Source organism: Leptodactylus fuscus, chromosome 2 (genome assembly GCF_031893055.1).
Source record: "Leptodactylus fuscus isolate aLepFus1 chromosome 2, aLepFus1.hap2, whole genome shotgun sequence".
NCBI classification, from domain to species: Eukaryota; Metazoa; Chordata; class Amphibia; order Anura; family Leptodactylidae; genus Leptodactylus; species Leptodactylus fuscus.
In genome coordinates this window covers 268,364,726-268,392,224 of record NC_134266.1, presented here as the reverse complement: position 1 = coordinate 268,392,224, position 27,499 = coordinate 268,364,726, and the positions used below count along the sequence as shown (strand labels likewise).

The following is a 27,499-nucleotide window of genomic DNA, read 5'->3' as shown; positions in this document are numbered from 1 at the left end:
CTATAATACTGCTCCTATGTACAAGAATATAACTACTATAATACTGCCCCCTATGTACAAGAATATAACTACTATAATACTACTATGTACAAGAATATAACTACTATAATACTACTCCTATGTACAAGAATATAACTACTATAATACTACTATGTACAAGAATATAACTACTATACTACTACTCCTATGTACAAGAATATAACTACTATAATACTACTCCTATGTACAAGAATATAACTACTATAATACTGCTCCTATGTACAAGGATATAACTACTATAATACTGCTCCTACGTACAAGAATATAACTACTATAATACTACTCCTATGTACAAGAATATAACTACTATAATACTGCTCCTATGTACAAGAATATAACTGCTATAATACTGCTCCTATGTACAAGAATATAACTACTATAATACTACTATGTACAAGAATATAACTACTATAATACTACTCCTATGTACAAGAATATAACTACTATAATACTACTCCTATGTACAAGAATATAACTACTATAATACTACTATGTACAAGAATATAACTACTATAATACTACTCCTATGTACAAGAATATAACTACTATAATACTACTATGTACAAGAATATAACTACTATAATACTGCCCCCTATGTACAAGAATATAACTACTATAATACTGCCCCCTATGTACAAGAATATAACTACTATAATACTGCTCCTATGTACAAGAATATAACTGCTATAATACTGCTCCTATGTACAAGAATATAACTACTATAATACTACTATGTACAAGAATATAACTACTATAATACTACTCCTATGTACAAGAATATAACTACTATAATACTACTATGTACAAGAATATAACTACTATAATACTACTCCTATGTACAAGAATATAACTACTATAATACTACTATGTACAAGAATATAACTACTATAATACTACTCCTATGTACAAGAATATAACTACTATAATACCGCTTTTATGTACAAGAATATAACTACCATAAAACACTGCATCTATGTACAATATAACTACTATAATACCGCTTCTATGTACAAGAATATAACTACTATAACACTGCATCTATGTACAAGAATATAACTACTATAATACTGCTCCTATGTACAAGAATATAACTACTATAATACTGCTCATATGTACAAGAATATAACTACTATAATACCGCTTCTATGTACAAGAATATAACTACTATAACACTGCATCTATGTACAAGAATATAACTACTATAATACTGCTCCTATGTACAAGAATATAACTACTATAATACTACTCCTATGTACAAGAATATAACTACTATAATACTGCTCCTATGTACAAGAATATAACTGCTATAATACTGCTCCTATGTACAAGAATATAACTACTATAATACTACTATGTACAAGAATATAACTACTATAATACTACTCCTATGTACAAGAATATAACTACTATAATACTACTCCTATGTACAAGAATATAACTACTATAATACTACTATGTACAAGAATATAACTACTATAATACTGCTCCTATGTACAAGAATATAACTACTATAATACTTCTCCTATGTACAAGAATATAACTACTATAATACTGCTCCTATGTACAAGAATATAACTACTATAATACTGCCCCCTATGTACAAGAATATAACTACTATAATACTACTCCTATGTACAAGAATATAACTACTATAATACTTCTCCTATGTACAAGAATATAACTACTATAATACTGCTCCTATGTACAAGAATATAACTACTATAATACTGCTCCTATGTACAAGAATATAACTACTATAATACTGCCCCCTATGTACAAGATTATAACTACTATAATACTACTCCTATGTACAAGAATATAACTACTATAATACTTCTCCTATGTACAAGAATATAACTACTATAATACTGCTCCTATGTACAAGAATATAACTACTATAATACTGCCCCCTATGTACAAGAATATAACTACTATAATACTGCTCGTATGTACAAGAATATAACTACTATAATACTACTCCTATGTACAAAAATATAACTACTGTAATACTGTTCCTGTGTACAATAATATAACTACTATACTACTACCTCCTATGTACAAGAATATTACTACTATAATACTACCTCCTATGTACAAGAATATAACTACTATAATACTGCTCCTATGTACAAGAATATAACTACTATAATACTACTCCTATGTACAAGAATATAACTACTATAATACTACCTCCTATGTACAAGAATATAACTACTATAATACTACTCCTATGTACAAGAATATAACTACTATAATACTGCTCCTATGTACAAGAATATAACTACTATAATACTGCTCCTATGTACAAGAATATAACTACTATAATACTACTATGTACAAGAATATAACTACTATAATACTACTCCTATGTACAAAAATATAACTACTGTAATACTGTTCCTGTGTACAATAATATAACTACTATAATACTGCTCGTATGTACAAGAATATAACTACTATAATACTACTCCTATGTACAAAAATATAACTACTGTAATACTGTTCCTGTGTACAATAATATAACTACTATAATACTGCTCGTATGTACAAGAATATAACTACTATAATACTACTCCTATGTACAAAAATATAACTACTGTAATACTGTTCCTGTGTACAATAATATAACTACTATACTACTACCTCCTATGTACAAGAATATAACTACTACAATACTGCTCCTATGTACAAGAATATAACTACTATAATACTGCTCCTATGTACAAGAATATAACTACTATAAGGGTGCATTCAGACTACGTAACGCCGGGCGTGTATGAGAGCCGTACACGCCGGCATTACGGCAGACTGCCGAACACTTCCCATTCACTTCAATGGGAGCGCTCGTAACAGCGGCGTTTACGAGCGCTCCCATTGAAGTGAATGGGAAGTGTTCGGCAGTCTGCCGTAATGCCGGCGTGTACGGCTCTCATACACGCCCGGCGTTACGTAGTCTGAATGCACCCTAATACTGCTCCTATGTACAAGAATATACCTACTATAATACTACTCCTATGTACAAGAATATAACTACTATAATACTACTTCTATGTACAAGAATATAACTACTACATCAGGAATTTTGGGGCCCCATACAGCCTAAGTGTCTGCCCCCCCCCCCCCCCCCTGGCTGCCGCCATTTTAAAACTACTTTATTTTGCGACATACCAATTCTGTATTACATTTCCCTTTATTTAGAAGCATTACAAGGCTTAATCAGATTCTATTTGCAGATACAATCTGCTCCGTGTGACAGCGCCTATAGAGAGCCATCACCATCTATAAGAGCCCTCCTAATAAATCCTCAGGGCTTATTCACATTGCGTTTTTGGCCTCCCTTACCGGGATACTTTGGTAACCAGTCAGAATCAGCTGTCAACTTATCCCTGCACGAAGAACTGGCCATTTAAAAAAAAAGGGGGGGCCTGCAGTTCTCCGTGCAGGGATAAGTGGGGAGCTGATTGTGACTGGTTACCAACGTATCCCGGCAAGGGAGGCCAAAAACGCAATGTGAACACTCCTTTAAAGTGAAAGTCCCACCCCCAAACAGGCTGCTATGCTAGTAGTATAGCAGCCTACATCATTATTAATACAAAGCACACATATTAGCCCCAAATTTAGCCCCACCCACCGTTATGTTGACTCCACCCATTCTCATTAATTTTTCATGTGCCCGCACACAGTATAATCCTCCTACAGTCACCCGTACATTATATGTCCCCCCTCTATCTCTCCCCCAGCTTCATATACACCCTTCATCTGCACCCAGTTTCATGTCTCCCACCCAATCTCTGCCCCCAGATTCATGTCCGCCCATCCATTTCTGCCCCCAGTTTCATGTTCCCCCCCTCCATCTCTGCCCCCAGTTTCATGCCCTCCATCTCTGCCCCCATATTCATGTCCCCTCCATCTCTGCCCCCATATTCATGTCCCCTCCATCTCTGTCCCCATATTCATGTCCCCTCCATCTCTGCCCCCATATTCATGTCCCTCCATCTCTGCCCCCATTGTCATCTCGTCCTCTCCATCTCTGCCCCCAGTGTCATGCCGTCCTCTCCATCTCTGCCCCCATATTCATGTCCCCTCCATCTCTGCCCCCAGTGTCATGTCGTCCTCTCCATCTCTGCCCCCATTGTCATGCCGTCCTCTCCATCTCTGCCCCCATATTCATGTCCCCTCCATCTCTGCCCCCAGTGTCATGCCGTCCTCTCTCTGCCCCCAGTTTCACGTTCCACATTACACTCACTGACTTACCTTCTCCTTCGTTCCCCCGCGGCTCTCTCCGCGCCTCTCTCTCTCACACTGGCGCACAGTTATAGACGCGATGTGACGTCACCACATCGCGTCTACAAGCCAGTAGCGGAGGCGGCGAAGCGAGGAGCTGACACAGGTCAGCTCCTCGCTTCAGCCGCATATATGACAGCGAGAGAGGCGTGCAGCGGCGAAGCAAGGAGCTGACCTGTGTCAGCTCCTCGCTTGGCCGCCGACTACTGGCTTGTAGACGCGATGGCTGAAGCGAGGAGCTGACCTGTGCCAGCTCCTCGCTTCGCCGCTGCCGCCGGCTACTGGCTTTTAGACGCGATGTGATCACATCGCGTCTACAAGCCAGTAGCAGCGGCGGCGGCGAAGCGAGGAGCTGACACAGGTCAGCTCCTCGCTTCAGCTGCATATGTGTCAGGGAGAGAGGCGCGCAGCGGCGAAGCGAGAAGCTGACCTGTGTCAGCTCCTTGCTTCAGCCGCGTATGTCTTCAACTCAGATCTGCGTCCTCTGGATGCAGATCTGAGTTGAAATAGGACATACACAATGACTGCTACGGGCGCCAGGGGGCCGGCACACGGTGACGGGCCAAAACCGCCCCCCCCCCCCCCATTTTTCAATTTGGCCGGGCCCCTGACGCCAGTACCAGTAGTACTGCCCTATTGGCGGCCCTGCTGCCCCCCATAGATACAGTATAATTTAAGTCCAATGTTTTTGCACTGCTGCACACCTGAGTACAGATGCAGTTACATAAATCTACAATACACAGTATATACAGTGCCTACAAGTAGTATTCAACCCCCTGCAGATTTAGCAGGTTTACACATTCGGAATTAACTTGGCATTGTGACATTTGGACTGTAGATCAGCCTGGAAGTGTGAAATGCTCTGCAGCAGAATGTTATTTCTTTGTTTAATTTTTTTTTAAATTGTGAAAAGTTTATTCAGAGGGTCATTTATTATTCAACCCCTCAAACCACCAGAATTCTGTTTGGTTCCCCTAAAGTATTAAGAAGTAGTTCAGGAACAAAGAGCAATGAGCTTCACATGTTAGGATTAATTATCTCTTTTTCCAGCCTTTTCTCACTATTTAAGACCCTCCCCAAACTTGTGAACAGCACTCATACATGGTCAACATGGGAAAGACAAAGGAGCATTCCAAGGCCATCAGAGATAAGATCGTGGAGGGTCACAAGGCTGGCAAGGGGTACAAAACCCGTTCCAAGGAGTTGGGCCTACCTGTCTCCACTGTTGGGAGCATCATCCGGAAGTGGAAGGCTTATGGAACTACTGTTAGCCTTCCACGGCCTGGACAGCCTTTGAAAGTTTCCTCCCGTGCTGAGGCCAGGCTTGTCCGAAGAGTCAAGGCTAACCCAAGGACAACAAGGAAGGAGCTCCGGGAAGATCTCATGGCAGTGGGGACATTGGTTTCAGTCAATACCATAAGCAACGTACTCCACCGCAATGGTCTCCGTTCCAGACGAGCCCGTAAGGTACCTTTACTTTCAAAGCGTCATGTCAAGGCTCGTCTACAGTTTGCTCATGATCACTTGGAGGACTCTGAGACAGACTGGTTCAAGGTTCTCTGGTCTGATGAGACCAAGATCGAGATCTTTGGTGCCAACCACACACGTGACGTTTGGAAACTGGATGGCACTGCATACGACCCCAAGAATACCATCCCTACAGTCAAGCATGGTGGTGGCAGCATCATGCTGTGGGGCTGCTTCTCAGCCAAGGGGCCTGGCCATCTGGTCCGCATCCATGGGAAGATGGATAACACGGCCTACCTGGAGATTTTGGCCAAGAACCTCCGCTCCTCCATCAAGGATCTTAAGATGGGTCGTCATTTCATCTTCCAACAAGACAACGACCCAAAGCACACAGCCAAGAAAACCAAGGCCTGGTTCAAGAGGGAAAAAATCAAGGTGTTGAAGTGGCCTAGTCAGTCTCCTGACCTTAACCCAATTGAAAACTTGTGGAAGGAGCTCAAGATTAAAGTCCACATGAGACACCCAAAGAACCTAGATAACTTGGAGAAGATATGCATGGAGGAGTGGGCCAAGATAACTCCAGAGACCTGTGCCGGCCTGATCAGGTCTTATAAAAGACGATTATTAGCTGTAATTGCAAACAAGGGTTATTCCACAAAATATTAAACTTAGGGGTTGAATAATAATTGACCCACACTTTTATGTTTAACATTTATTAAAATTTAACTGAGCAACATAACTTTTTGGTTTGTAAGATTTATGCATCTGTTAATAAATCCTGCTCTTGTTTGAAGTTTGAAGGCTCTAACTTATTTGCATCTTATCAAACCTGCTAAATCGGCAGGGGGTTGAATACTACTTGTAGGCACTGTATAGGGTATCTATACGTTCAGCCTCAGACTCTATAGATACATCTTCTTTGATGACATGGGATAATTGATACCAGTCCTGTGGAGTATAGATGGCGGTGACTCATATGGATCTACTAATGTAATGTAAGAGGAGACTTCAAGCGATACATCTCATGGATAATTTCCTGGATAAACTTTACCATTGTCATCTAAATCCTTGGCCTCATCAGTAAATAGACGTCTTGATTCATCCGATCCTTTCAAGTTACTAAGATCACAAATCTTACAAAAATAAATTAGTAAAGGAACCCTTAAAACATCTTTAGACATGTTAGTCGAAAATGCTACTAGTAGGCATCTGTGAGCTAAGACCACTTCTGGCCATGTATCCAGCCATGAAATACGACTGCTCATGGACCTCATGGGCACCGATAAACCAAATCACTAAGCCTACAATTGAATATTTGAGTCCAGTAATGGACTAGTCCAACCGTGTTCCACCACTAGCCATATAGGTCATGTTGTCATCGGAAACTAGTTCAACATCAGAACATCAGCCCATAGAAGGTTGACTACTGCTGGACCTCAAAGGCCTTAATGTGTCTACATTTCCCACCATCACATTAGAAACTAGACCCATAAGCTCATCCTTAGGTCCTTTGGTGGCCCAGTTCTACGGTGAGGGCCTGTCCAACCACTGCTGAATCTTATGAGCCATATTGTGTTACAGCCCCATTAACAACTTCATAACCTGGGCCTATAGGAGCCTTCTTGATTTTTTTGGTGTCCCAGTCGTATCCTGCATAACCTCTGCTGGGCCTATGAGAGGATCTGTGCTGTTCTGGTGGGTCTTCTACTAGACATCATGGATCGTGGTTTGGCTGGAGGAACTTCATTATCAAGTCAGAACCTGGGCTTGTAGAAGGATCTTTGGAAGGCCAGTCCATCTCCAAGACCGTGCCCTGTTGTGGTAGAACCACTATCAACATCAGAATGTGAACCCCTAGGACCATCCATGGGTCCTCTGATGGCCTTCAACAGGAGGACCAAAGGTAAAACTGTTTATACAAAACCCAATCTCCAAAAAAATGAATCATAGTTTCCTGGTGTGATCTGAGGCCTTTTTTTGTCTTAGAGATCACAGTGCACTATCGTTAGTGCCGAGCACCCTGCGGAGCTTCGTAACGAACCCACGTGGCATTCTATCATTTCATTATACATAAAATACAGGCAGGTAACATTAGAAGCCGCCGCAACGCAACAAGCTCGGCAAAGGTTTCTAACATCACAAGTCTTAGATCCACGCTGTCATCTGCTGCAACGTACATAAATCTGACAACACAAAGTACTTCAAGACATCCGACAAATCACAAAACGGAACGTCTTGTTTTTGCTCTTCAAGTGATGAAAAATTAAAAGGGAATTCTAGTTACCTTGTAATGTAAAAATATTCCGGAACATTACACGGTGTTTCACTCATCTCTACTCTGCTGGTCCATCATTTTGACGTGTTTTTTGTTTTCTTGCCATGGGTTTGTGTGTTGCGATACCTGTCTTCGTTGAGGCACAACCTGGTCACCATCCCCATCATACCATGTATTGATCACATGACCACATACATGTAGAGTCAACCTCCATTGGGCTACAATATTGGGTCAGGAGATGATCAGTCGGAACCCAACCAGGTCATCATGGCCTTGAACAAAAAGCCTAAACAACACAAGACTCTTGTATTTTTTCCAAGACATCACCGCTCTAGAAACTGTTCCAAACCAAGAATACCAAAGGCCACTTGGCCTCGAAATGAAATCCTAAGCAACACAGCCAGTTGGATATTTTTTCCAAGATGTCACCACTCCTGAGACCATGCCAAACCAAAAATATCAAAATTATCAGGGCTCCATCACCAAACAAAACCTTAGCAAACCGGTCTCTTGGACTTTTCAAGACATCGCCAGTCTGGAAAGTCTGCTAAACCAAAAATGACAAAGACACCGTGGCCTTGAACTGATATACTAAGCAGCACAGCCATTTGGACTTTTTTCCAAAACACCATCATTTCTGAAACCATGCCAAACTAAGAACAACCAAGTCATCGTGGTTCCATCACCATGCCGCTGAACAAAATAAAAATCTAAGAACCATGGCCTCTTGGACTTTTTTCTCAAAACACCACCATTCCTGAAACCGTGCCACACCAAGGATGCCAAAGGTAACACGGCTCCTTACATCTTGCTTTGGTGGTGGTTCCAGTGGTCTGATCTCTGACCAGTCAGAGATTGATGTATCTAATCGATCTGCAACCATACCATGACCTCATTGTATCTCCAAGTTCTTTCTTCTTTAAAAACAGTTTTTTTCAACTCCAGCTTTTGATCGATAGAATTTGAGGACATCCCATAGAGAGGACAACTAAAAACACTTCTACAAAAACTACAAACATGACCTGTTAGAAGTACTTGAGGACCAGAGTTGAGTTAAACTGTCCTAGATTGAAGACATGGCTGTAAATTTAAATTAACTGGCCAGAACTGGCCAGCTATCTAATGTGTATGGGGCAGATGTCATGGTGGATTTCTACACCACTGATCCTTTATTCCCAAGGTAAGTCATCAGAGGAACCCATATCCTCCTCAGCCAAACCAAGAATCCAACAACGAGGAATATTATAGTTGATGATAAGTTGATCCAAGATTTTACACTGATTGCCGAATTTGGAGTTGCGATGGATTTTTCCACCCAACATGGGGCAATTGGCATTAGTCTCATGGTTTTTCTTTTGCCTTCTTCTAGGTCAACACTGTAGGCTTATAGGTTGGACTTGGTGGACCAGTGTCTTCATCCAACCTCATCTATTATGTGACTAGTTATGGCAACATCTTTGGCAGATGACAATTATACTTTATTGATCTGGTGGAGTCATCTTACTTACCTAGTTGTCTATCTGTAGTGGTCTTACAATGCTGACAATTCAATGATCTGCGACAAAAAGTCCATCAAAAGATCTCATCGAAATCTTGTTTGATGGCCATAGTCATGTGGTGGTCCCGCCCTAGGAAATTTCTTTATTATAGTCATGTGATACCAGCTTTCTGGTTCTCTGAGGAACCTTTCATGGTTTTAGGCTATATTGTCCATAGTGTTTTTGACCTTATTTTTCACTCCGAGGTCATGTATTTCAGAAAAAAATGGACACGGTCATCTTCTATAAGACAGTGACCCCAGTGTTCCGACCAAATCAGATCTACTAGAGATGACTTCAGTTCCTCACATCTCAGCTTCCTAGGGCTCTGACATGGATAAATCAGGAAATCGGGCTAGAGTCAATTTTTTAAAAAATCTTTACGTAATGTAGATCGTAGAGTTTCTCTTGGTTTTGGGCAGCAGGTTCTACACCTCAAGTGTCATTCTTGTTGGTCACCACATGTTTCCTGAGGTCGTCTGTGGTTTGCCACTAAAACACCCGCTAATCACAACGTCCCTGAAGAGTTTCCTGAGGAGCTACAATTAGAAACCAGGAAACATGTTGGATAGGGATTAAGAACGTTACGCTAGGCGCTTAGGTCATGTGACTGGCGTCTCAAGTAATTATATATATCTGCTCCTTCTTGGAAGAAATTTGGCCATAGGAGCTAATGCGACCACATTCACGTGTGATGTTTTTGTTTCCCTTACAGAGGTTTTGGTGTGATTTTTCTAGCTTTTTTTCCCTCCCTGGCTGCCATAGATTATCGATGCACTGAGAGAGGAGGGTCTATGCTTATCTATGAAGCCTAGGTGACCCTGTGACAGAAATCTAGCGCCATAGATTCCAAAATGGCTGCTATCATTTTTTAATACTTCCTGGACCCAACTAGAAGAAGACAAAGTGGTGAAGGGCATAAATGGTTGACATAGGAGTAGGGTTGAGCGATCTCCGATTGGCGATCGAGTAAATTTCACGATCGCGATCGGATTCCGATCCCAATCTTTTCCAGCGGCACCGAGGTCGGAGGTTATCTCAAGATTGGCTCAACCCTAAAAGTGACTTTTCCCATAGAGAAGCATTGACTAGGGTTGAGTAATAGGGATCAGAAAAGATCGGATTCCAATCGGCGATCGAGCAAATTTCACGATTGCGATCGGGATCGGCTGGAAAATGATTGGAAATTGGATTTTAAAATCAATCCTGAAATCTCAAGATCGGTTCAACCCTACATAGGAGTGAGTAAGAAGAGTTCTCCGCACAGTTAAAGGGAATGTTTCACTATAAAAAGACCTAATTCTAAGCCAAGCTTTTAAGTTATACACATTTTTTAAGAATTTTTGATTATTTATTATATTAAATTTCCATTAAAAAAATAAGGTACTATATCCTGCAATTTTCACTCGAGCCGCTAAGCCTAATAATAATCTAACACTTGGAAATTATGTAGTCGTTTTTTAATTTTACAGCACAACCAGGATTACAATAGCAGATAACACCTCTGTAGAGAACATCATTGCATCCACTACTGACAAGAAATGATGACATAGCTTATCTGCTCAAGCTCAATGAGACCTGGATGAGTCGGCTCCAGCCTATTGCCATCTATGGCCATGACTATGCTGTAAAGCATATCACTAAATTCTGTTCCCAGCACAGTCATGGGCTGACAACTCCTTTCAAAAATGAGGTCTGGCTGGAGACCAGTCCCTGAAATCACCAGTGATCGGCTGTAATTTACCTGTGCATTTCTTCTGCAGCGGCCACTAAAGGAGAAATACGGTACTACAAGCCATCCACTGAAATGAATGGGTAACGTGTCTCAGTAGGTCCTCCAAAGCAGAAGCTACTCTAATAGAGAGTAGATTTGAGGATCGTACCCTCCTTTATGATATTCATATGCCCCACACAAGGCAAACAGACAACCCCGAAAATTTTGAAATTTTTTAATTTCTACTTACGGTAAAAGGATTTCAAAAAATTCCTTGTATCAACACAACGTGAGCACAACCTCGCTCCCGTTGCCCAATATACTGGAGCAGAATATAACAGACGTTCCTCCTTTATCTCTCGCACTTCACATCTGTGTATACAAGAAGGTAGCACGTGTTTCGGGATCCCAGCACCTATGTGTCCCGCCGTGTCCTGGCAAGAAATTCTGTTTAGAATAGCCTCAGTATGATTTGCTGAAAGCCGTCCATTAAAATTCCACAAGGCCTACCTCAAGATATTTAGGGAGGGGGCGAACACTAACACTACTGCGCACCGACAGATGGAGCAGAGCTGAAACGGACACTTTGGGCCTAGTCAATGGGAACGGCGGACAGCAACGGACATGACAGATTACATGGGGGTCCATTACCATCATGGGGGTGGCCTTGCCATGTAATACAAGGACGGGATGGACAGTAGGGTGATCTGAGCTTGCCGTGTCCGCCTGACAAGCGACGCCTGTATTCACACTGTGCAGATCAATACGGTCTCATCGTCTGATGAATTGGTTACTCGATTTAGCAATGTCATTTTACAAGCCCTACACGAAACCGCTCGTACTTGGTACCCGGCGCCTGCTCGCTTCTTATACAACAAAGGTGGCCATTTTGAAGGAGTAGACAATGGACATATCCAGGGCAACCATACCTCCCAACCGTCCCAATTTCCGCGGGAGGTGGAAGGTTGTCCCGATTTCAACTCATCTGCGTCCAGAGAGGGAGAACGGCATGAAACTGGGCAGAGACGGGGGACATGAAATTGGGGGGATATGAAACTGGGGGCAGAGATGGAGGGGGGGGACATGAAACTAGGGGCAGGGTGTATATGAAACTGGGGGAGAGATAGAGGGGGGCATATAATTTATAGGTGACTGTAGGAGGATTATACTGTGTGGGAGCACATGAAAAATTAATGAGGATGGGCGGAGTCAACATAAAGTGGACGTGGCCAAACTTGCCACACCGCGCTGCGCGCGCCGCACATTTTATTCCTCTCTCTACCCTTCAAAAGTTGGGAGGTATGATGGCAACCAATCAGATTCCGACCTTGATCGATTCCATTCAGGATAGAAAGTGAAAGTAATGACTTGATTGGTTGCTATTTACAACACTGTCACTGTTTATTTACTCACTAGGCCTAGTGTGCCGACAGTCCCAATTTCCGCAGCCAAACAAGGCCAAAAGAGGGAGGGGTTTAATTTGTGTTAATTTGCATTAAAGGGGTTGTACCCCCTCGAATGGATAGGGTGGGGATAGGAGTAGGGCGCCCCCCATGATCCCGAAAACAGGGACCTAGTTCTCCCATCGCGATAAATGTGTCAGTCTGAGCATGCGCCGTTCCGCTCCATTCATTCTCATTAGGAGAACCGGAGCTAGAACGGCAGGGCCCGACCTCGGCCTGTCAATCCAACAGAACAGGAGACCCGCACCCCAGTTCCCAGGATCAGTGGGGGGGTATCGGGGCTCCCACTGGTCATGGACTTATCCCCTATTCTATCAGTATGGGATAGCCTCAAAACTTGGCTCCACCCCTTTCTTAAAGGGGTATTCCTTAGTAAAAAATTTTTAAAGGGGGTGTACTCATAGATGGAAAGGGGCGAGTATATAATAATTCTACATAAAAACTAGTTTTTGTTACCCCCCCCATTCTAAATTTCTTCCATTTTTATACGTAGCTGCGTCCACATTTTTACTGGTCTCCCTTGGAAACAGACAACAGTTGGCTCCACCCGCTGTCAGACATGTGACCTAAAGGAATTCCCACAATGCATTGCTGTCTAGTTAAAAGCAATCCACCAGACTTCTGAATTCTGCTTTGGATGTGAATGGAGGAGAAAGTATCAGATATCTGGTACAAGACCTGCTGTAATTTCTATGGAATGTGACGTTCGAGGGGACGGCAAGGTTCATTCTACGGCAGACCTCCCACCATATGGCCGGGGATGGGAGATTATTCCGCAGCAAAACCTTCAGGGGGTTAATTGGTTGCAGATTTTTTGAGCCGTATACAGAAACATTCCAAATATTGCGAAATAAGTGACTGATCGCAACGGCCTAGTATGTGCAGGCCCAATATAACTTATGGGAAGTGTCCCTATATATAGAAACGGACAAAACGATATAATAGGTTGTACATATGGCGGGTTTTCTTATGACGATGATGTATTGAGCTCACAGGAGATCACATTGACAGTGAGATAGTCAGGATTTAGCTCTTGGCTCTGACTGATATCTGAAAGAGCGCCACACTCATGACTGTGGCTGTGCCTGGTACTGCAGATCAGTCACATTCCTAACAGCTATGGTCCCATCATCATTGGGTTTCTGGGGTTATACTCCCACCAATGATGGCCTACAGATAAGCTGGCGAAACCAAATGTGAACCGACGTCTAAAGCTAAATGCAGATTTTCTAATTTCCTATTCACCAGAGAGTAAGTCATACATATGGCGGGTTACATTATTGCGACGATCACAGAGATTGTGCAGGATATCACATTGATGGCCTGTCCTTAGGATAGCCGGAGTTTAACCCTTAAGACCCTGAACAAACTGGACCGCTTCATTGCAATATCTGACATAGCGCCACTCTCACCCATGTGGCTGTGCTTGGTACTGCAGATCAGGCCCATTCACGTGAACTGCTGTCTGATTCCAAGGGCACCCAGAGAAATTTAAAGTGCAGCTCTGGATGTGAATGGAGAAAACCAGAAATTACTCAAAATACACAATAATAAGACAAGGTTCACAACTGCGCCCGCTCTCTGCCCGTTTATAGTCTATGGGGTCGGCGGTTTTCCATGGGTAACCACTTTTAAAGAGGATTGGGTTTATGTTTTTTGGGTCCCCATGCGGACAGTAAAAACAGAAACCCAAATACAAGTATGACCCTAGTGTAAATGATACATATGGCGGATTATATTATTATGGAGATGTCCTTAGGATAGTCAGAATGTGACCATTGAGGGATCACTTCACTACAATATCTGACACAGCGCCACTCTCATCAGTGTGGCTGAGCCTGGTACTGCAGATCAGTCCTATTCACATTCATCATTATTGAGGGTTATACACCCCCCCCCGTCACACAACAATGGCCCATCCCCAAATGTGACCTGACGTCTACAGCTAAATGCAAATTTTCAAGTTTCCTGTTGCCCAGAGAGCATTGCATTGTGGGAGCTAAGCTGATAGGAGTAGGGTCGATCTTGAGATTTCACAATCGATTTTAAAATCCGATTTCCGATCATTTTCCAGCTGATCGTGAAATTTGCTCGATCGCCGATTAGGATCCGATCTTTCCCGATCCCGATCGCTCAACCCTAATTGTATATTATATACACAGTAGGGTTGAGCCGATCTTGAGATTTCAAAATCCGATTCCCGATCATTTTCCAGCCGATCCCGATATTTGCTCGATCGCCGATCGGGATCCGATCTTTCCCGATCCCGATCACTCAACCCTAGTCAGGTGACATGATTGACAGCGGAGGCGGAGATGAACTGCAGACTGTTTCCAAGGGCAAATTTGAAGTGCAGCTCTGGAGGTGAATAGAGAAAAACAACCTGAAATGACTGAAAAGCCATCCAAGAATAGCAGCGTCTATGGAATGTTAACCCCCGGTCACAGCGAATACGAGACACATATTTTCCTCCTAAACTTGCAAAATCTCCCGCCATATTGGAGTTCACCCTCGGGCGGCAGCAGATCGGAGCCAGACCACATATTTCTACCATCAGGGCCATTAAATTCTCAGCTTTTATACCGGCGATCTATTCTCCTCTGCCTGGCAGCGCCCAATAACCCAACACCTAGGATGGCTGCCAGAATAAGGGAACGTTACTGTATATCCGGCACGTTCCCAGACACCGCTGTTCCTACATACGTGTGCCACAGGTACCGGTACACGCAGCAGAGACGAGTTTGTCGCCCGGCACGTGTCACAATATGTTCTCTCTCTGCTTTTACCTAGGACTGCTGCTACACATACAGAAGCCTACAAAGTTAACTCTGCTACATCTCCTATCCTATGGACTATTAGACGGCCCTCGCAGGAATTGGAAGGATTGAAACTAGGCAATGTAAACTGGGTTAAAAATAAAAGTCAGATCTCGGGGGCCACTGCCCTGGGGAAGGGGGATGGGCGGTGTAGTGTTTGTTTGTCTACGCAAAGCATGCATAGAGATCACATAGCAGAGCTGAGTTTGCAATGGTTTCCTATTTGCACCTTGGTCAGAAGGTTTACCTGCAGTCCCATGTAAAACATGTCATCTCCACTACTGGACATCTGTACGGACTGGATCCTAGAGCTACTGGGACTGGTTTTGAGGGATGGAAGGGACTGAGCCTATAAGATCCTTAAAGGGTCGGTCACATCGGCTGCTTCGGACGTGCGATGAATGACTGTAATGTATGGGCGACATGGACTTGTACAGGGCTCTATGTTGTGGCTTTCGGACAGGGGCCCCCATATACCCCGGCATATAGATAGGGGTGTAACGAAAGGTTCATGGGCTCTGATCACCTGAATCAGCTCGGGCCCCCTGAATAACTTCTGCTATGTCTCATCCATCCATATTTGCAGCATTTACATCTCCCTTTCCTTCTCTATATGGCCCAGACCACCATGATGACTTCTTCACACCATGTTTGTTCCCATCCCCTGTAAGTGACCCCCTTGTGTCCCTTTTTGTGCCACAGTCTCCCCCACAATCAATCAATCAACCGCCATGAAACCGTTACTCTCCTCCTTTCTGACAGTGGAAGGCTGTGTATCATAAATACAGTGCACCAGAGGACAGGGGGAATACATGTATGATGCACAAACTGTCCGCCATCAAAGGGAGATCAAAGAGGTTTATGCAGTCCTAGTGTGGTCCTAGTGTGGTGAGGGGGGATCCGCGGCCCTCTTGGGCTCTGGGCCCGGACACAGACTTGACCACTACAGGATACAGGACAGCTATACAAGTCCTACTACTAGTCTTACCTGTCATAACTCACCGACTTGTTAAAATTGGAGCAATTTTTGTAACTAAGCTGCACCAAACGAGACAACGAAGCCACGTCCCAATATTCCCAGCTCTCGGTGGGTGTCAGAAATATGGAAGTTGGGTATAATAACTTTGGCGCCGAGCCACTCTGTATAATATAGTTGTACTATAAAGTGGTGTCATGGCATTGATGAATTTACCCCGATGGGTACAAAGTGCAAAAATCTAAAAATAATAAAAAAAAAGGGGCCAAAAAATTGATAATAATAAGATATTAGTGGTTGTAGTGTAAGGGTTAGTTCACACGGGGAGCGGTAGGGCAGATTTTGGCGCCGAGAGTGATGCGGGGAGCCTGCCACGACTGTTGTGGTTTCCGACAGTTGCGGCTTCCCTCTCCGACTCAGGAGGTTGCTGCCGCCTGGAGAAAGGGCAAGCCGCTTCTTTTCCGGAAAAAAGTAGCCTGGTGGTCTCCATAGACCACCATTGTGAGGGGGCGGATTATGCCGTGGTTTACGCGCTATAATCCGCCCCCTTAGTGCCCGTGTGAACGAGCGCTAACATAACCGTGACATAGCGGTGACCAAATCTGCTGGATGTCTGGTGGCAAGTTGCGAGCGACTGAGACTTTCTTGTGAGGCTGAGATTGCGTCCCGGCCTCCGTTCTGCAGGTTTCCGTCTCCTGCCCGAAACTGGACAGGAGACGGAAACCTGCAGGCATTTTTCAAACCCATTCATTTGAATGGGTTTGAAAAGTGTCCGGCCATGAGCGCCCGCGAGCGTTTTGTGCTCTCCGCAGCGAAACCGTTTTTTTTTTAACCGGACACAAAGTCGGACATGCAGGACTTTGTGTCCGGTTAAAAAAAAGACGGTTTCACCGCAGAGAGCATAAAACGCTCACGGGCACTCATGGACGGACACTATCTGTCAGGTTTCCGTCTTCTGTCTGCAGATGTGAACGAGCCCTGACCTGGCTGCCATTTTTTTTTTTTTTTTTTTTTTTGAAAGAGCCAAATCTGAAAATTTCTCCCAAGTCACCAATTTCTTGGCACTTGCTCAAGACTTGTCCCACGATGTTGTGGGACCAAAAATGCCACCCAGCCCTATCCTAATGATCATAAGAAGGACAAGAATAAAATAATAGAAATGGCTAAAAAAAAAATAGATAGAAAAAAATACAATAATAATAATAATAATAATAATGATAATAATAATAAAATATAATAATAATAAAATCTAACAATAATAAAATATAATAATAATAATAAAAAAATATAATAATAATAATAATAATAATAATAATAATAATAATAATAATAATAATAATATAAAGATGAGGGGAGATAATTGTAGTAATATAAAATAATAAACAATAACAATAGCTATACTTCTAATATTAATAATAAAATAAGGTTAAATAATTGTAATAATAATAATAATAATAATAATAATAATAATAAATTAGGCAAAATAATTGTAGTAAAAAAAAGTAGTAATATAAAATAAAAAGTAGTAATATAAAATAAAAAGTAGTAATATAAAATAATAATAATAATAATAATAATAAAAATAATAATATAAAATAATAATATAATAATAATAATAATAATAATAATAATAATAATAATAATAATAATAAAAATAATAATATAAAATAATAATATAAAATAATAGTAGTGATAATGGTGTACAAAATAATAAGTAATAACAATAGTAATAATAAATTCGAGGTAAAATAATGATAGTAATAAAATAAACAAAGAATAATCCAATAATACAATAAGCCAAAAAAATCTAAAAATTATATTAAATATTTAAAAAAAATCATGAAAATAATAACAATAATAATAACAAAAATAATCGTAATAAAAGTAATCGCCATAGTCGGTATCGCCTAAAGTATCACAGTGGGTAGTGTCAAAAATATTAGAAACGTAAAGCGTAAGAACGGCGGTTATCTGTTCGTCATCCCAGTCACTGGCCCGATATAAACAGAAAACAAGATGCAAATATGAACAATAATACTAGTGCACCTATATACGCGCCCCCATCCCTGGAGCAGCATGTCCATGTGCAGATGGAGAACCCCCCTTTAACTCCAGTGACCCCACACATGATTCCGCCATCCCCCATACATGCTACATATTGTGTCCATAACACATGACGTACAGTTTGGCAGTACAGGTCATAGCAGCGGGTACCACCAATAATAAGAATGTGACAGCCCAAGGATCTCCAGATGCTGCTCTCCTCCTGCCTGGCAAGGATCCTGCAGCCAAATATTTCTGCGCTCGGTGAAGGGAACAGCGGCCAGCCCCATGATACGAGTGGCCGAGGATTGCAGAGGGCAGCAGCTGGATGGAGGAAGTTGCCAGGCATCTGACTGACCAGAATGACAAGCCTGGCAAGGGCAACTTAGTAGCATCACCGCATGCCAAATACGGCAAGACAAAGCCAGGCATGACTCACCTTGAGTGGGATGCATACACGATGAGAAGAACGGGGCGTAAAAAGATGGGGTCAGCGGCTCATGGGGCGACAAGGAGGCTCCTGCCTAACAGGGACAATGCTGTATTGTCAATGCGGTGCAAGCCCAGTCCTCGGCTCCATGCACAATGAATGCTCTGGAGTTCTCTGCCTCTCTCTCTCTGCTTTCTTGTAATGACATCATTCCTCAGGACCACAGGCCAATCGTGGAGCTAAGGGAGAGACCTGCCGCAAGGCATTGTGGGAGATGTAGTTCTGCTGACTGGAATTCCTAGCCTTGCAGATTGGGGGGTGGCTAGTGGAAGACTACAGCTCCCAGGGGAGGCCATGTTGGCGATGTTCAGCATCCTGACAGCAGGAGGAGACCATGGAGATTCGGAACTGGGAGGGAGAGCCAAGCCGAAGGGAAAGCTAAGAAGTTTCCTGATACAGAATAACGATGGAACGAAAAGACCTGAGGATATATCGATGGAAGGGATTGACGGACACGGCCTTTAACTTTTCCAGGCCCCGGGCAATTTACCTTTTTTCATTTCTGTTTTTTCCTTACTACTAGGATTGAGTGATCGGGTTTGGAAAAGATTGGATCCTGATCGGCGATCGAGCAAATTTCACGATCGGGATCGGCTGGAAAATGATCGGAAATCGGATTTTGAAATCTCAGGATCAGCTCAACCCCACTGTATATATATTATACAATTAGGCTTGAGCGATCAGGTTCGGGAAAGATCGTATCCCGATCGGCAATCGAGCAAATTTCACGATCGGGATCGAAATGCTGATCCCGATCTTTTCCAGCAGGATCAAGGTCGGAGGTCCTCTCAAGTTCGGCTCAACCCTAAAAGTGACTTATCCCATAGAGAAGCATTGATTAGGGATGAGCGATCGGGATCGGATTCTGATCGGCGATTGAGAAAATTTCACGATTGTCTGGAAAATGATCGGAAAACGGATTTTGAAATGTCAAGATCTGCTCAACCCCACTGTATATATGTATACAAACATATACCACATATAGGTACAATCTCTGGTGTAATTTAAATAGAAAATCATAAAAAACCACCAGGTACAAAAGTTTAAGCAAAAGTGAAAAAAGGCTTTATTACATAAAATCCACATATAACAATACAACGTGTAACAATACAAAAAAGATACAAAAAAGGGGGGGAGGGGGCAACTGAATTACCCAGTAAATAAGAGTGAAGATGGGAAAAGTGGAAAGTATGCACATTAAAGATGGATTGATATAAATAACATAACCATAGGCCCACAGATGTATATAAAGCAGCAGATATAAAACAAATGCAGCTGAAAAGGGACAAAGTGTATTGCTATAATAGCAGAAGCCACATGCCACAATTGTTAATCTCCTACCAAAGTGTGATAAACATATAGGCCCATGGATGGTGCAGAAAATACATAAATATAATAACAATAGCATACAGACCGTGTAGGCCCGAGGGCCAAATATCCCACTCCACTCCACACCCGACGCGCGTTTCGCCCGTTAGGGCTTTGTCAAGGGACAAAGGTAAGGTAAGAGACGAATAACCTTTCTAAAGGCTACTCCGACGTCTTATCCACAAAAAAAAAGGTTTTCATGGTAGAATCCCTTTAAATTGCGTTCCTTGAAGGTGATGCACTGGGAAGATTTCTGAGTCCTATGAGGGCTTATTTTTTTGCGTAACAGACAAATGGTGACCTGGAGTTTTTGTGTTTTAAAGCTGTAAAAGCTGAAAAAAAATTGAAAGATAGAAATTTTGGGGGACATTTTTGTGTCCCCCCCATTCCTAGAGTTATGCATTTTTAATAGAGCTGTAAGAGGGCTCATTTTTTGTAGGATGTTCTACTGCAATACACCTGTTACTCCAGCCTTGCAGTATATTGTAATGTTCCTTCACTTCTATTACCCAAGTAGTGCAAGGCCTGGCAGCAATGAGCAGTACCAATATGGCAAAGCCCTTTCATCATTGCCCCTTGGGTGCCACGATAACAACTTGCCGCAGCTTCTAAAGGGTTACTAGTCACGATATTTGAAGTCTTGTTAAAAATTTTATACTTTGCCCCAGAGCTCTTCGTATGCCTTTAAGTTCACTCATTCGGTTTGGCGGTTTCTTAGTTTTATCTATTTCTGGGAAAGCTGGGTGACAATCATGATGGCTACCACCATTACTGGGTTATCACTCATCTTTACTAGAGGCAGATAGGCTCCCTTTTCAGGGTCCAGAGAACCTGCTGTGGCAGCTGCAATTGTGGCCATATCACCCAGCTTTCTAAGATACAGCACAGTCTTGCAGAATACTTGCCTGCAACATTCGAAACCAAGATGTGCCACCTACTGGTCTGACATGATTATAGCACTGAATAATCATAGAGTGGACATGGAAATGTGCCACATGGTATACAGGTCTCATAGATGTGTGCACTGTATAGAAGTATTATGTGTGCACTATATAGATGTATTATGTGTGCACTGTATAGATGTATTATGTGTGCATTGTATAGAAGTATTATGTGTGCACTGTATAGAAGTATTATATGTGCACTATATAGAAGTATTATGTGTGCACTGTATAGATGTATTATGTGTGCATTGTATAGAAGTATTATGTGTGCACTGTATAGAAGTATTATATGTGCACTATATAGAAGTATTATGTGTGCACTGTATAGATGTATTATGCGTGCATTGTATAGAAGTATTATGTGTGCACTATATAGAAGTATTATGTGTGCACTATATAGAAGTATTATGTGTGCATTGTATAGAAGTATTATATGTGCACTATATAGATGTATTATGTGTGCACCATATAGATGTATTATGTGTACAATGTATAGAAGTATTACGTGTGCACTATATAGATGTATTATGTGTGCACTATATAGATGTATTATGTGTGCACTATATAGAAGTATTATGTGTGCACTATATAGATGTATTATGTGTACACTGTATAGAAGTATTACGTGTGCAACTATATAGAAGTATTATGTGTGCAACTATATAGATGTATTATGTGTGCAACTATATAGATGTATTATGTGTGCACTATATAGAAGTATTATGTGTGCAACTATATAGAAGTATTATGTGTGCAACTATATAGAAGTATTATGTGTGCACTATATAGAAGTATTATGTGTGCACTATATAGATGTATTATGTGTACACTGTATAGAAGTATTACGTGTGCACTATATAGATGTATTATGTGTGCACTATATAGATGTATTATGTGTGCACTATATAGAAGTATTATGTGTGCAACTATATAGAAGTATTATGTGTGCACTATATAGAAGTATTATGTGTGCACTATATAGATGTATTATGTGTACACTGTATAGAAATATTACGTGTGCAACTATATAGAAGTATTATGTGTGCAACTATATAGATGTAGTATATACTCACTGTATAGAAGTATGATGTGTGCACAGTACAGAATAGTATGTATTATATGCCCTCTCTATAGCAGTATTTTGTGGGTACTAGAAATCTGATAGTGGCACTGTATAGCACTATTATATGGGCAGTACTATGTCAGTATTTCAACCTAGAACGATTTTAAACCAATCATTGATCTACTACAAGCAATAAGACATTACTTTTGGTCTGAATCCTGATGTCCTATGTAAATGTCTTGAGATTCTCCGCATCGGAGACTCCTGGGATAACATAGTGATCATGGGGGGAGGGCTCTCTTTTCTTGTTTTTCCCCATCAGGAACTCCATTGAAGATCACTACAATGAGTCTCTCTACAGCATGAAATGGCTGATAACAGGGAACAATAGACACCATGTAACTGAGGGGCCAAAAGGGACACATTAGGTTAAGAAGTTCTATAAGGAGTTAAAGAAATCAAAGACATGGGGGCGGAAGACAAAGTTGTTTGATGGGGAAGACGTTTGATCTAACATGGCTGACGTCTGCAATATTTCTAATAGGCAGCAATCTGCCTGATGAAGGTCTTATCTCATGATGTCATTTTAATAGAAGACGCTGATATTTATCTGCGAGACGTCTGAAGACGGCCAGATCTGAGCGCCAAGGAAATTAATAGGGATCCTGATAAGACGCCTCAGGTCACATTAACACAACTAGTTTTTATCTTAGCCGAGACGTATCACGTGAGATTTTGGATCTGGAAGTTTCTCCTCCATGTTCTGTATTGATGACCCTGAAAATTACAATTATTGGTTTTAAGGTTGTTTTAAATGGGTTTCTAGGACTTTAATAACCACAGCGTATCCTTAGGATAGGTCATCAATATCAGATCGATGGAGGTCTGACACCCGACAAGACCACTGATCACATGATTGAAGGGGTCAGGGCACCACAGCGCGGTAGGCTGAGTAGTGGCCATGAATGGTACTGCAGCTCAGTCCTATCCACTTGAATATGAATCAGGCAAAGCCACTACTCATTGTACAGACGTGGTCCTTTCAATTGGGGGTGGAGAGGTGGGGTGTGTCATCTCCCCTAAGAATCAAAGGATCTGGCAGGTAAATTTCGACGTCCAATCTTTCTTACCCCCATCAGAAATCAGAAGTCTTACTTCAGGAAAAACAGAACATTGTAGGGCGGCTTCTATACTTTCCAAAGATGTCTTCTTATTCTGCATTGCCGCTCCATTTACATGGAAATCAGCATTGTATTCGTATGCAAATTAGAATAAAAGGGATTTAGGGGCGTGTCTTCTCCTGCCAGGGCTGGTTATCTAGAGCAAGGGACGGCAACCCCCAGCATGTGTGCCAAAAGTGGCATAGGAGGCCTATTTACCTAGCAGAGAAGCCTGAGTCCTTGAGGGGGCGGCACTTGGGGCGCATCACAAAGACCCCAAACCAGAACCCCTAACTTAATACACACCACAGACCAGTCCCCTAATCTAATGCACAGACCCCCAACCAGACCACTAAACTAATACAGACCCCAGACCAGACCCCTAAACTAATACAGACCCCAGACCAGACCTCTAAAATAATACAGACCCCAGACCAGACCTCTAAACTAATACAGACCCCAGACCAGACCTCTAAACTAATACAGACCCCAGACCAGACCTCTAAATTAATACAGACCCCAAACCAGACCCCATAACTAATACAGACCCCAGACCAGACCTCTAAACTAATACAGACCCCAGACCAGACCCCTAAACTAATACAGACCCCAGACCAGACCTCTAAACTAATACAGACCCCAGACCAGACCCCTAAACTAATACAGACCCCAGACCAGACCTCTAAATTAATACAGACCCCAAACCAGACCCCATAACTAATACAGACCCCAGACCAGACCTCTAAATTAATACAGACCCCAGACCAGACCTCTAAACTAATACAGACCCCAGACCAGACCTCTAAATTAATACAGACCCCAGACCAGACCCGTAAACTAATACAGACCCCAGGCCAGACCTCTAAACTAATACAGACCCCAGACCAGACCCCTAAACTAATACAGACCCCAGACCAGACCCCTAAACTAATTCAGACCCCAGACCAGACCCCTAAACTAATACAGACCCCAGACCAGACCCCTAAACTAATACAGACCCCAGACCGGACCCCTAAACTAATACAGACCCCAGACCAGACCTCTAAACTAATACAGACCCCAGACCAGACCCCTAAACTAATTCAGACCCCAGACCAGACCAGACCAGACCCCTAAACTAATACAGACCCCAGACCAGACCTCTAAACTAATACAGACCCCAGACCAGACCCCTAAACTAATTCAGACCCCAGACCAGACCCCTAAACTAATACAGACTCCAGACCAGACCTCTAAACTAATGCAGACCCCAGACCGGACCCCTAACCTAATACAGACCCCAGAACCCTAAACTAATACAGACCCCTAAACTAATACAGACCCCAGACCAGACTTCTAAACTAAAAACTAATACAGACCCCAGACCAGACCCATAAACTAATACAGACCCCGGACCAGACCCCTAAACTAATACAGACCCCAGACCAGACCTCTAAACTAATACAGACTCCAGACCAGACCCCTAAACTAATACAGACCCCAGACCAGACCCCTAAACTAATACAGACCCCAGACCAGACCCCTAAACTAATACAGACCCCAGACCAGACCTCTAAACTAATACAGACCCCAGACCAGACCCCTAAACTAATACAGACCCCAGACCAGACCCCTAAACTAATACAGACCCCAGACCAGACCCCTAAACTAATACAGACCCCAGACCAGACCCCTAAACTAATACAGACCCCAGACCAGACCCCTAAACTAATACAGACCCCAGACCAGACCTCTAAACTAATACAGACCCCAGACCAGAGCCCTAAACTAATACAGAGCCCAGACCAGACCCCTAAACTAATACAGACCCCAGACCAGACCCCTAAACTAATACAGACCCCAGACCAGAGCCCTAAACTAATACAGACCCCAGACCAGACCCCTAAACTAATACAGACCCCAGACCAGACCCCTAAACTAATACAGAACCCAGACCAGACCCCTAAACTAATACAGACCCCAGACCAGACCTCTAAATTAATACAGACCCCAGACCAGACCTCTAAACTAATACAGACCCCAGACCAGAGCCCTAAACTAATACAGAGCCCAGACCAGACCCCTAAACTAATACAGACCCCAGACCAGACCCCTAAACTAATACAGACCCCAGACCAGACCCCTAAACTAATACAGAACCCAGACCAGACCCCTAAACTAATACAGACCCCAGACCAGAGCCCTAAACTAATACAGAACCCAGACCAGACCCCTAAACTAATACAGACCCCAGACCAGACCTCTAAATTAATACAGACCCCAAACCAGACCCCATAACTAATACAGACCCCAGACCAGACTTCTAAACTAATACAGACCCCAGACCAGATCCCTAAACTAATACAGACCCCAGACCAGACCCCTAAACTAAGACAGACCCCAGACCAGACCCCTATTCTTTTTTGCCCCGCTGCCGGTCTTCACACATGCAGAAGACGGAAACCTGAGAACGGAGAGACGAATGCTGGTGTGAACCCAGTGTCAGTTGCTGCAGAACCTCTTTGGGAACTTTGCATCAGTCACTGATTAGATTACAATAATGGCAGCGTAGATGTTTATTGGTGTTTCCTCCCTTCAAGGACCAGCCACAACATGAAGATTTTGGTCCCCCTAAACGGTAACGGGGGACCCGTGTACTACGTAATATATACAATACTAGTGTCTTCTTATGTGGCCTTTGGGCCCTCTCAGGCACTGAGGGCCCCAGTGTGATGGCTACCTCTGCACCCCCTTTTAGGTATGCCTAGCCGAACGCCTCCTCATACGGTGCCCTAAAACACATAAAAATTCAGACTTTTGGACCCACAGCTACAAAAAACATCCAGCTTTATACAACCCCGAACGGCACTTGAATCAGAAAATGCTCCTTTTCTGTCTCCATCTGTCCTCCTGCTCTCCCTGTGTCAGTCTTCACTTTGCCCTGGCATTCTATTCCAGACCCAGCTCATCTATAGCTCCTTTCCATATAAGAAGATGTGGAATTACAGAAGGACAGACAGAAGTAGTCTCGCCGCCGCCGCCGCTGTGGTCGCACGCTTGGAAGACCATTTATCAAGAGGGATTGACAGTGCCGCCCTTTGCATTTCTAAAAATAAAAGGTATAAAAAATAACTGGGGATTAATTCTCTTTGAGACGGCGACTTTCCTTTATCTCGGGAGTAAACGCTCTCCAATTAGTGGATTTGCCGGTGACTGTGTTTGTCTCGTGAAGCGCGCAGTGAGATCCCTGAAGCATGGGACACTTGTTCTGCTGAAGACGTAACACTTCCTGAGGATTAAACGTGCGGCCGCCGCGCTGATAGCAGAGGGAAAGTAATTGGAGTGCTAGTAGGGGAGATTGAAGGGATATTGTGAAGCAGGGGGGCAAAAAATTATGGAAAAAACCCCAAAAATTTCACAAAAAGAATTTACCTGTAGGACTAGGCTCACACCTGCGTCAGAGTTTGCGTTGGAGACTCCATTGCAAAACGTCTTGCACGCCACCTTCAAAGCAATTGTCACCCAATGGACCCGTTATAGTCAATGGGCGTCCACCGGGCTCTGAGTGTAATCCCTGTTTGTAGTGGTCCGGCTCTCCATTGTTGGGGACCCACAACACTGGATTGTGACAGTACATTGGTCAGGGCCGCTACCAGGGTTGGTCTGGCCATCAGGGGCGTGCTGTGTAACCCTCCTAAAAATGACCGCTCCCCAGTCTTCACCGAGGTCCTGACATTTCCAAACACATTGGCGCCCAGAGTCATAACTTGAAGCTTCTGGGACTCTATGAAAAATCTGGGCACCGCTTATCATGCGCTTGGGAACCCTGGATTACATGATAAGGTTCAGTGTACCTGCCTCTACCACTAGGGGCGCTCTG

General features: G+C 42.8%; 1 protein-coding gene across 1 annotated transcript in view; it reads right to left on the bottom strand.

The window, feature by feature from the left end:
- Nucleotides 1–19,238, bottom strand: part of RAB30 (RAB30, member RAS oncogene family) — a 77,481-nt gene extending 58,243 nt beyond the window's left edge. Inside the window, exon 1 of the mRNA XM_075266222.1 lies at nucleotides 19,055–19,238. The gene's annotated coding sequence lies outside the window, so the exon portion shown is untranslated. The remainder of the gene's footprint in view (nucleotides 1–19,054) is intronic.
- Nucleotides 19,239–27,499: the final 8,261 nt, after the last annotated feature.